Source organism: Pseudopodoces humilis, chromosome 3 (genome assembly GCF_049639895.1).
Source record: "Pseudopodoces humilis isolate 2021_Gansu_Grassland_sample_001 chromosome 3, ASM4963989v1, whole genome shotgun sequence".
Taxonomy (NCBI): Eukaryota; Metazoa; Chordata; class Aves; order Passeriformes; family Paridae; genus Pseudopodoces; species Pseudopodoces humilis.
In genome coordinates, this window is record NC_142202.1 from 19,716,615 (window position 1) to 19,729,014 (window position 12,400).

Consider the following 12,400-nt stretch of genomic DNA (forward strand, 5'->3'; position numbering starts at 1 on the left):
AAGCAGATTGCATTTGATAGCAGTAGCTAAAATGAAGTAAAAGCAGCCTTTTGATCTGTTGCAAATAAACTCTTCTACAGATAAATACGTTACAAGTGTATTTTTGTTCATTTGCTATCAAATTTAATAACAACCAGTGGAATTGAGTTCAACCAAAATGGTTTCATATCAGACTTTGAATACATACTTTTAAATATTAAAAGATAATGATTTGTATGGTATTGTTATATAATGCATTTCTTGTCTTCTTTTGTGTGCATGTGACGAATTCCAGTCGATAAGCCCAGGACTCTGGAGTCAGTTGTCTGGCTAGTTATTAAGATTAAGATAAGTGCTGAGAAGGGAAAGATACAGCACATTGTACTGCCCTGCTGGGACGGGGCCACCTCGGATTCCGAGTGTAAACAATGCATTAATTCTCCCTGGCTTATTTCAAACCCGAGGTGTACACTGTAAATATTTGGGAAAAATGATGGAAAGAGTGTGGATAGACTTTTCTATTTTTTATCCATTAAATGTTATTACTAAAAAGTGAACTTTACCTCCCTCTTGGGTCCTAATCATTATGCATCTGTAAAAACCGAAGACTAATTTTTGTTAATTACTTATGAAAAGTAACTTTTTCCTCCTTACCCAAGCCATAAAAAAACAGACAGACATTTGGACAGCGTTATCACAAGTCACTTCATGCTGAATATGCCACAACAATAGCAACATAATTAATGCTTGAACAGCAGAGCTCAATTAGGGTTTCGGGAGAGGAGAAGGGGGGCAGTAGGACTGGAAGGTCTGAGCAGAAGAATCCTGAAGTTAATGCAAAGTTTCCTTGTGACTTCAGTAAACTTTGAATCGGGTCCAATATGAATGCTAGTGGGATCAGGGCTTTCTGAGCATATTGGAGCTGTTATTGCTGGTGCCTCTGCAGGGGAGCCCTCAGGACATCACTGTGCCTCTGCCAAAGGGGGAGAGGGAGAAAGTCTTCTGTTATTCCAAAATATTTATGAAATATTAAAAACAAGACAAATTTCCTGAAGTTCAGTTGTTAATTCTCGCTAACTTAAACATGAGCTTTGCTGCAAATTGCTAGTCAATGCCTTGAAGGCAGTAAAGTTTAACTTGTCTGTAGGATTGGTGGGAGGAGTGACAGAAAGCAGTAATTTAGAAAGTATATTAAAACTGTGTGCAGTCTAATGCAGACCATTGGGTAGCAATTATTTTTTGTTAATGAATTTAAAACTAGATGTATGGAAGTGGTTATATGAAATGTATATGCTGCTAAACAGCTAACTAGTCCTTGGGGTCTGTATTGTCATTATCTCTATGTAAATCATTTCAGCCAGTGCCATCTAATGAGTCAAAAACTGCTCTGAAACTGTAACTGAGATTTATTTTCAAGACACTTTTTGAAAAACCTTATGCTCTGTTTCAGTGTGTGGCCCTTACAATGAAACCATGTCTATCCTCTGATTAATCATGTCTTATGCAGAGACAGTTTATAGGTTTTATTGTTTTTCAGAGGTGTTATTTCTAAACTCTATGAATATCCCGTGTTAATGGAGACGGGAAATTAAGGAATATTCAAAACCATTCAAGAGAAAGGAGCACAGCTGAAAGGTCCCCAGTGACCCCTCCTAAATCTTCTTGTTCTTATGTGGTGGGAAATAGATTTAAAAATAAAATAAAATAGTTAACTGCGAAAGACTATCTGACTAAACCATGCAAACTGCATTTTGCTGAGAAAGTTCTATTATTGAATTAGAAGCTGTCTCTTTCCTTCATATGCTTGTTAAATCATTGTGCTTTCTTAGCTCCCCTAAGGTATATGCTACAATTTCCTCTTAACCAGCAATGAAGATAAATAGCTCCTGTGTCTTTGCTGTTTACAGTTATCTTAAACAAAACCAAAATTAAAGCAAAATCACTGCAGCATCACCGTTTCTTTACAGAATCTTGAGTGTAGGACAAAAAGTTGGAATACCTCAGAAAGGATATATAATACATGAGAATTAAAATATGCACGCATATATACGTGTATGCATATTTACAACTAATGACTAATAAGACCTCAAAAAAAAAAGTAATTAAAACAATATCTGAGCTTGATGTGCTGTAACTAGATAAATGAAATGTACAGAGCAGACTGGAATATTTGGAATACCACGCACTGTTTCTCACCTCTTTTTTCACAGCGTGGGCATTATATCATGGTTGTGTACATTCCAGTTAGCTGCAAGTGAGAAATCACCCCTGAGGTCGCTGAAATGTCAGTGCCACAGACGCTGAGGACAAAAATGGATGGAATTCCCCGCTAAAACTCTAATTATCAAAACTCAGATGATCCAAGAGGAAAATGCATGTGTCCTATATAAAATGCATGCTCTGTACTGCGGTCTAACAGAGACCCTGCCTGGCCAAAAAACCATGCAAACAAACCTGTGCCATAACCTATTTCAGATTTTGTAACACTGCGTGAATTTAATCTCTGGCACACAAATACAGCTTTATGCTGTATATTCGCTGAATACTGTTGAAAGTGGCTACGTGGTTTTTAAACTCTTTAGCTGAACCCTGCATGGTCTGAAATACCCAGGTAGTTAGCATTCCTGCCAGTTTGATATGATGGAGACCTTTACTTGAACTGACCTCAGAAGGAATAGAAGACTAATTGAGGCAGCCCTAGTTCTAGCTCTCTAGAGGTGCAAAACTGCAAATGGTATCTGGTGCATGCATAAAAAGGTTTACATAGTGGAAGAGGGATATGGGAAAAGAAAGACTTTTCTTTCTCCATGTCTCAGCAGCCTATTCCCCCTTCCCCCTGTAGCTTCAAGAAAAAAAAATTCCCATCTTAATGTCACAGCATGGTAAAATAATAAGCAAAATAAAAGATTAAAAAAAAAAAAAAGGAAGTGCACCCAAACAATCCAGAAGGTGAAATTAGGACAGCACTTGGTGCCTCAGGGCTGTAATTAAAACTATCTAGATAAAAAGAGAAATTCTGCCTCAGATTTATGCTCTGAGAATAAGAAGAAAAAGGCTGAAAGTGAAACACAGCAAAAGAAATCCGTAATTCCAATGTATTCAACTCACCCATCAGAAGAAATGGCATTAATTCAGGTACCCAATTACTGTAATGTGGTTCAGAGCACCTCAATAGGTGTTTCAATCTCAAGCCAGGACTAACATTTGTAATCCTTTAAATGCACTTAAGAAATTGATGTTACAGCCCCACAATCTGTTAGGGGCCTTGCTTCCTGGCTGATTGCAAAGTATCCCACCATTAATTGGATCATCAGAATGTGATCCGCGTTCTGGTCCCCGGATTATGTAAGACTGACTTTGCTCTGACGCGCTGAACCAGAGGCTTCTTTTGCTGGATATTTTGACCCTTAATGTAGATAAGTGGTATTTTTCATCAATCTTAGCTTGCATTAAAAAAGGGAAATGTCAGTTCAATGTGGGGCGTTTAACTTAATTCAACATCTTTTAATTTAATACCTTGGAAAAGTTAGTCGGTCTCCGACCTGCTGAGACTTCTGCTGATGGAATGGTTTTTGGAGCAGGGCTGGAGGCACGTCGTTCCTGCTCCAATAGCAGTCAGGTCCCAAAACTATATGTGTGCTTCATCCCTGCATGAAAGGGAAAAGTAGAAATAAAACCCCAAACCAAAACAACAACTAAAAAAACACCCCAAAATGGTAACCTGGCCATGCTTTACCATATTGGTAATGAGTTTCCTCAGCTCCTTTGGGCTGTTCCCTAATGACTGCTCTATGTGCCTGAGGGAAAAGAGGCAAAAAAAAAAAAAATAATTCAGTGTTTACTACCCTGTTTTTTTCCTGAGCTTCAGGTTTTCTTGATTTTTTTTTAAACTTTTTATTTTTTGAATCCAAATGCTTTGATTAATTGACTTAATATTCTTAATGTGCTGTAGTGATGCAGTAAAGGCTGGTCTGAAAATTCTCTACATAGACTAAACCTAAAGTCATGTTGGAAATATGGGACATTTTTTTCTGACAGAAGGAGGCTTTATGTCAAAAAAAAAAAAAATAGCAGAATAGGAACAGGACATGTTGTAACACTTTTTTTATCCCTCTCTGTTTTTTTTTTTTTGTGTACTGCATCATAAAAGCCCTCCTAGTGCTTCCTTTGCTGATATCAAATGCATTTATCCCAGTGGTACAGACAGAAGTTCAAAGGCGACTGCAAGGTTGCCTTTCTTATTTTCCCCAATGAAAACAATAAGTTTCCCAGTTTTCTGAGCATTGCAACAGGCATCAGATTGATCTGAGTGTGGCTTTGGGGAAACCATTTTATAGGGTATGGTGTCTCTTGGGCTTCTGATTGTTAGGAGTGAAGAAGTTGAGGTGAAGAGAATAACACCAGGTATCAGGACCAAGACTTGGTGTTTCTTGTGGAACTGATGCTTAATAATCTTGGGTATGGCAATGATTGAAGTAAAATTAGTACTCACTACCTACATAGTTTTATATATATTTTATATATATATATATATATATACACACACATGTATATGTATATGTATATGTATATGTATATGTATATGTATATGTATATGTATATGTATATGTATATGTATATGTATATGTATATGTATATGTATATGTATATGTATATGTGTGTGTTAAAAATCATGGGTGGAATCTGACGTTTTTGGTGTCTCAGAGAAAGAGCAACCTCTTTTCCTCTGTGTCACACAGAGACAGAAGCTCATGGAAATCATTTGCAGCCGAGGCTGGCTGACCTAGGTCTCCATTCTTTTGTTTTCAATTTTTCAGTCTCAATTTTTCAACTCTCCCCTCTCCCTCTTCTTTTGCAAGGCATTCAAATTTAGTGCCATACTGTGGGCACAGCAATGTTGTTCATATTCACTGTCATCTTCTAGGCTGTGGATACTTTTTTCTGAGAGGTCTTTAGAACTTTACAGGTTGAGGGAAAAAAATGCTTTTTAGGCAACACATTTGTTTTGTGAGAAGTGTTTGATCCCAAGGAGAAGCAGATGGAAGAGTGTGGCTCTTGAATTTCCTCCACTGTCCTGCTGGCCAGGACCAGTTCAAAGTCTGCCATGTAGGGAAGCAAAAAGGTCAACATTTTGAGGAAGAGTTTAAATGTGAGGTTTGGGATAGTCTTTTTAGGCATCTCATCCATAGGGTTTTTGCAGTCACTTAGGATGACACCCTGTGAGTTTCCTTAGCATGGCAGAGAACATAGCTCTCCTTCCACACTACGTAGGTTTTGTAGATTGGCAGAATACCTAGATTAGCCTTATCGCTGGCTTCAGAGACAGTAAATACAGATATGTAAAAAGCCTTTTGGGGGGAGATATTTTTGTGAACTTAAACGCAGACAGGAAGAGAACCGGTCTGGCATTTGGAGTGAGATGAGTTGTTAGCAATTAATTGTGAATTGAGCAGGAGGAGGCAGTTTCTGATGTTGCTTCGGGGATTTGAGTCCCTGTTGCTGTTACTCATACAAGGTATGTGGCTCATACATTAAGTGCCTGACCTTGCTTGCTTTTTCCCCTCTCCTTTTTTCCTGATATGAACTGAATAGGTAGGCAGATATATCCAGTTCTGGTCAGCCTAATTGGCGCTAGAGGTGATATGGTGCTACACCAGGACAGGGTCACCTTTAGGTTTAGGCTCCTGGCTGGAGCACAAGAAATACATGTGCTCCCAGCAGCTCTCTGGCTGGTCCCTTTGAACTGCAGTCTGTATTGGTCATGGTGGTCTTCTCTCATGGCATTTGTAGTGTTCCTGGGGCAGGTGGATCTCACCTGGAACAACAGATACTCCTGAACTGTAAATAAGAGCATTTTCTTATCCAGCATAATCTGGATAGAGATTCCTATCAAAGGTGACCAGCTTTCAAAAATATAATATTCTATCAAGCATGTTTCATGTTACAATGTTTGAATCTGTGTTCTCTTTAGAATAAGAAGGTGAGTTCCTCCTGCAGTATTACATCGTTGCTATACTAACATGTGAAGAGAAGCCTGACTAGATATACTTTAATATATTATTCATGAGGGAATTACCTGTTTAAGCTTAAATATTTTAGTGGGCAGTATTGAATATTTGGCCATGTTCAGTCCTGGCATACATAGAATCACCTTTTCTGAAGTGAGTGAAGCTCTTTCTACTTCTGCCAGACCTAAGTTTAGGTAGGAGACTTCCAGTCTCGTAACTAAGCTTGTTCAACACCAATACAAAGCTCTTTTATGAAAAAAGAAATATAAAGCAATATAGGCAAGTCTATAATTACTTTGGCCACAGAACAAACATAATGTTTCTTCCTGCTTGGAAGGGCCTAACCTTTTGCAGGGAGAGTAGGATCTGTGATACCTCTGGTATTGATAGCGTTCCTAGAGCAACTGCATTTTCCGGCAAGCTTTGTACTAGCATAAGATGCTTCTGGTTTATTCCATTGTGTGGAGGGGAAAGGAAACTGTAGTTCATGGCAATGCCTTCCTGGGCAGTTGATTTTGAACAGTGCATCTCAGGGTGTTTTGCTGTATGGAGTTGCACTGGAAGTGCGTCACTTCCAGTCTGTTTAATTGGAGTCTTGGGTGACACTTCTCTGCTGCTTCATCCATGGATAGAAAGATGATATACATTTTAGCTTTAAGTACACTGCAAGGTTGGAAAGTAAAGTTGAGTTTGCTCTGAAGCAGATATATTTGTTTCCCATGCTTTGAAGACAAATGGAGTCTCATCCATCGCTGCTACACCAGTATGCTGGTGCTGTTTCTTTCAGGCTGTTTTGGGTTAGGATTTCAGTTTGCCCTTCCTTCCTAATGGGGTCCCTTGGTGGAGAATGCCATCCAAGAGCAGGATGGATGAGGTGCCCTAAGGACCTGTATCGGGCTTGCCTTTTAAGCAATTCCTTGCTGAACAGTGAACTGGACTTTTCTTTGAGTGCTGTGTGAGGATATGAATTCAACTTTGAGATGAAAAAATGAAACAAACACCACATACACTAGCATATGTCAGCCTGAAAGCACACAGTATTTGGTGGAAGTATTCATCTGCATCTAAAATTATTTTCCTGTAATGCCTTCAGTATTTCCCCAGGGCTTCTTTCTTTGTTCCAACTCCCTGTGGAAGAGGCTGAGAAAAATGGCTGGTGTGTTCAGTTTGGCCACTGTCAGCGCCAGGCTTGCAGCAGAATTAATTCTGTCCTCCCTAACAACCATCAGTCGCCTGATTGCCAGGGAAGGGGCCCTTCTGTCTGCAGGATCACTGTAACAAAGTTTGGTTACACAGAAAAACATGCTGGAAAGGCTGGAGTGTTTCTGTGTGGCTGTGTGACACAGGTTTTTCTGTTGGGTGACACTTACTGTCCCCAGTGTGGGCTCTCTAGGAACAGCTGGCATGCCTGATGCTTGGCATGTTACTGGTTTTGTTTTTTCTTTGAAAACTTAGACACATGTTTCCTTCATGTTATGGGGGAAAGGATTTAAAAGAAGAGAGCAGGATGAAAGAAACCCATGTGCTGTATCCACTGTGTTTGTGTCCTCCCCTGGGGTTCTGGGTTCCCTGGATATGTTTGTGAGCCCAAGTGGGTCTCTGTACATACGGAATGTTTCTTTGCACTGGGATGCATTCTTTTTTGGGGTTGGACTTCTCTTTAAATTTGTGAGTCCACCTGTCACACAGGTCCACCTGCATGCAATGCAAATATTTTTCAAGGCAATGTTGTTTAATTTCAGCTAATTCAGACCATCTTACTCAGTGGTGCAAAACTCATTCCCTATTTCTGTTTCCCAGACCAGCACAGGCCATGAACTTTACCTGTGCAGTTAGATGCTGTTGGCAAAAATGTAGGAGAAAAGTGTCCTAGAAGGGAGCACTAATCAGCAGATTCTGCTATGTTGTGAGCCATAGCTCACATGTACTAGGGTGTGAAGCTGAGCACATCCCTTTTAAATGGTTAGTTTTGGTTTTAGTGTTGAGCCCAGCTGTTCCTTGAAACACTCTGTACAGTACAGTAATTTAGAGTGTAATGATCTTGTATAAGGAGGCAGATGTGAATCACAGGTGAACTACTGCTGAATGATGGCAAGGGTGTGAGCACTCCCCCTGCCCTTGTCTTTCCCCTCCCAGTCTCTCAGTCTCCTAGATTTATTTTCTCGTCTCCCAGATTTATTTTCTCATCTACCACTGCTTATTTGCAACACAGGTGGGCATATTCCAGTATGAGTCTGATGAGCCTGCTATGTGCTGGTTGATCTGGTTCTCATGGTTGATTTTAATGTCTTTTTTCACTTTGCCTGCCCTAAGAAACCCATACTGCCCCAAGTAGCTTTGCATATACCAATAAGTGTATGCCATAGTGAGAAGCAAAACAGAGAATGTGTCTTCACCCAAGATTTGAGAATGGTAGAAAATGACCTCTTACCTTTTTTTTTTTTGGTTTTTAGATCTTTAAGTCCTAAGCCACCCTAAATCTACTGTCCCTATAAAAAGCTGCATTTTAAAAGGCTTTAGGAGGCTTGCTGACCTTGCAACCTACTTTGTAAGGAGTCTGCACCCACAGCTATTAAACAAAATTAATTTCAGCACTTTTAAATTGTTAATCTTGCAAAAGACAACTTGCTTGCTCTCCAGTGATCCCACAGGTCATCATTCTGTGAGCTGCAAGCCATCACCAGGGTTCATGGCTCTCAACATCATGAGAATGCTTGTGGTCTCCCAGTTGCCTTGCAAAATTAATTCCTCTGCCCTCTACGTTTCCTCCCCAGCAGCTCTTTGAGATCTGGGCTCTTCATGAGCTTGTTGTATGTCACAGCTATTCACCAGTAGCCACGCCACAGATTATTCCCGTTTTGAAGTTATTCTGTCCTAACTCAGTTGCTTCTCAACTCATGGAAATTAAACTTGGGGCGGCAGGACGTGAATGCAGGTAGGAAATGACAGGTTTTGTTTTCAGAGTTTTAGGGTTCCTATTGAAAGGCTGATGTCTCTTAAGTTACATTTCCCCATATCCATAGGGCAGATGCTTTACCAGATATTAATTTATTTTGAATCTTCTTAAGTGCATTTTTTCTGCCTGGCCACGAAACTTGGAAATATTGTGTTTTTTCCTCCAGGTGGGATATGTGTGAATGCACTGGGGGTGGGGAAGAAAGTGCATGCTGCATCTGCTGTTATCGTGCCTGCTCCTTCCACCTCTTTTGTCTCTGCCACTCAAGCCAATTTCAGCCATCCGCCGACTCTCATTTGGGATAATAGCCTCTCTTTTTACTGTTGTCTTGTCATGTTTGATTCGGCAGCACAAGGGTTTTAAATTAGCCAAAACGTTTGCATGCTGAGCTTACTCCGCTGCCACTACCAGTTGTAGAGCCACTAAACCACTTGATGCTGAAATTGATGATTGCTCGGAAGGAATAAGAAATTGTTGGTGGCTACCGGGAAGATTCATTCACGCCGAGCCCCTTTTAAGAAACCTGGGGGGGAGGGAGAGAGAGATTTCCTTCAGTTTCCTGCTGCCTGGCTGGTGGTTGCATTGTGCTTGTGCCAGGTTCCCGCTGAGTGATTACAGCCTTGCTAGGCTGCGTAGTTCCTGTGATTTCAGCGTAAAAACAGAAGAAAAATACAGAGGGAAAGGAAAGGGGGGTGGGATGAAGCTCCAAAGACTTGTAGTTCTTTTCAGTAACAGAATTGCGATGTTTTAACTCACCGCCCGCCTTTTTGTTGTTGTTGTCTAATTTATTCCCCCGGCTGAAAGTTTACTGGTTAGAAGTTTTACTCTGTAGAAAAACTACTGTATTGGCCTGCTTTTGTTGGTGATACTAAACCACAGCTGGACTGTAAGCAGTTTTTAATATTCTCTGGATTAAAAATGATCCATCAACAATGGGATCAGGGATTACCAAGAAACTATACAAACCACCTAATAATACCCCCTCCTGCCCCCCTAAATGCCTTTCACTTGTTTACATTAGTGTTTAAAGACAGCAGTTATAAGGGACAAGAAGATGACAGTGCTTGAGAAGACGTAAAAAGAGAAAATAAACATCAGATTATATGTGGACAGCTAGGGTTATATTATGGATATAATTGTATTTCAGAAGTACATACAATCACATATGCAAAGTGAAAGAATCTTTTATTTCTGTTAGGTGGATTTCTATTTGAAGAGGCAGTATTTTGTTATTTTAGTTAATTTTTCATGTTCCACCACTAACTCCTGGGTTCCAGTGATGACATGTAGTCAAATGGTCAGAAAGGTCAGTAAGAGACCCATGTATGATGGCTTGGGGTTTCCAAGTCTGAAGACAAACACTGTCTATCAGAAAATAGTGGCAATTGTTAATTTAAAACAAAACATCCATCCGGACCCTCTATTAGCCATATATGCAAGTTCCCAGAAGTTAGAGACATGGCTTCAGATATATAATTCATTACACAGTGTCACAAGAAAGACCCTAAATAAACACGTGGGAATATGATTGCGAAGCATCCAAGCCAAGAAAGATGTTCTCATTGTATCTAATATTGCTAACATTGTTGTTACTAATATTCTAGCACTTTTTTCCCTGATTACTAAGCCACATGTTCTCTTGCAAAAGACCTTTTTTTTGCCAAAAGGACGAAAAGAATAATCTTGTAAATTTGGAGGTGTTGGCATCCAGCTTTATTTCTCTTGCATGTAATAAATCGTGAAGAAATCATGAGAATGACTCAAGCTCTAAAAATACGAATCTAACTAAGAGGCCGAATCTCTGGGGCCCAGCAGTGCTGTGCTGTTGTGCAAGCCCAGCTCTAAGGGCTTCTGTCCATGCCAATTAGCAGTAGATTGGAAAGCCAGGCGACCATGATGGGTTTAGTCCTGTTATCTAACTGCTGCACTGTTCAGAATTGCTGATTTCCCTGCAAAATCATGACAGATGTATTACAAGAAAATATATTGGTTGAGTAGCTAGTGAGAGAGTTAATGCAAGGGATAATAAGTAGCTAAGGCTATGTCCTCCAGCAGACTTTGATGTGGTTTGATAATATATGGGACGGGTCAATCTGCCCTATTAGCAAATGTAGCCAGTTTATGCTCTACATACAAACTAGAGATTTGATAAAGCACTAAATTAGTTTTCACAAGGTATTAGATGTTAGATACTTAATGGGATCATCATGCTTTTGCTACACTTGGTTAGGATGTGTTCTGTAACAGAAGCATGCGGCAGCATGACATTTCACCAGGAAAAGAAGCATGTCTTGTGACTGAATCACGAGTCTGGGAATTAGAACATCCAGGCATTGCTTGGCTTCTGAATTACCGTTTCTCTGACTTGCAGAGAGGTTTCCCTTTTCACATCTGCAGAATGGGACTACGTTCTTCCCTTTCCTCTTTGCCTCTTTGCAAAGCTACCACTGCTTTTAAAATGTTTTTTTTTTTCATCCTTTGGAGGAAGTAATCATAAATCTGTGAAGCTTCAGTCATATGAGACTAATCCTGTCCTACTCAGTAGGTGCTGGGAAAGTCCCTAGACTTGATGCTAGAGAATTTACAGGTTCAAGCAAATTTGGATAAGAAACTTTAGTTGATTGTGAAAGGAAAAGCTGAGGGGTTTGATGTCCTGCTGCATTCCGTGTTTCCTCTGTGCCAGTGGTCAACTAGTAATTTAAAACTCAAATGACTAGTTTAGTGAAGCCAATAATATTTTTATAGTCAAAAATCTACTGGCAAGATATGTCATGTGGGTATAAATCTGCATACCTGCACCCATTCTAGCAGAGGGAAATGTGGGTGAAGAAGTCAGCCTTCCTGGGGCCGCACAGAGAATCAGTCTGAAACAGGACTTTGGTCTGACCACTCCCTTTATCCAAGCTGGTGTGTGGTCCACTAATGTTTTGGACCAAATGTGTGGTAAATAAAAACCTGTAACTGCTGACAGTAGTGTGTGCCCACAGCTACATTCAGAAAACTATGCTTTAAACACATTAAGTGTTTCGTGTTTCTCACATGGATCTAATTTTTTTCTAATGTTATTTTACCCTCTGGTTACAGACAACGTTCTTAAATACATTTGGAATGCATCATTTTACTTTCTGTAACATCTCACTGCATGTGCAAGTAACTGATCCTGAGTGACCGCTGCCAGGCTTTGCACTTTGAGCAATAGGGAGACATTCTTGCCTTTTTGTGAAATGCAGCAAGAGTGTCATGTATAAAATGATCCTGTTTGAAAGGATAGAAGCTGTATCCCAATATAGATCACAGTGGAAAATGACTCAAAATTACATGACAGCTTCTCCCCCATTCACCTTCTTCCCCTCCCTTTCCCTTTCTCAGCCTGTTTCCCAGTTGGGCTGTGGTAAGAAACGCGTCGTGTATTGTGACATTTTAGTTTACTGTTACTAATAATCCCTTTGCATCTTTC

General features: G+C 40.0%; 1 protein-coding gene across 17 annotated transcripts in view; it reads left to right on the top strand.

Moving 5' to 3' along the window:
• Nucleotides 1–12,400, top strand: part of ESRRG (estrogen related receptor gamma) — a 390,416-nt gene that overhangs the window by 151,939 nt on the left and 226,077 nt on the right. The window lies entirely within an intron of this gene.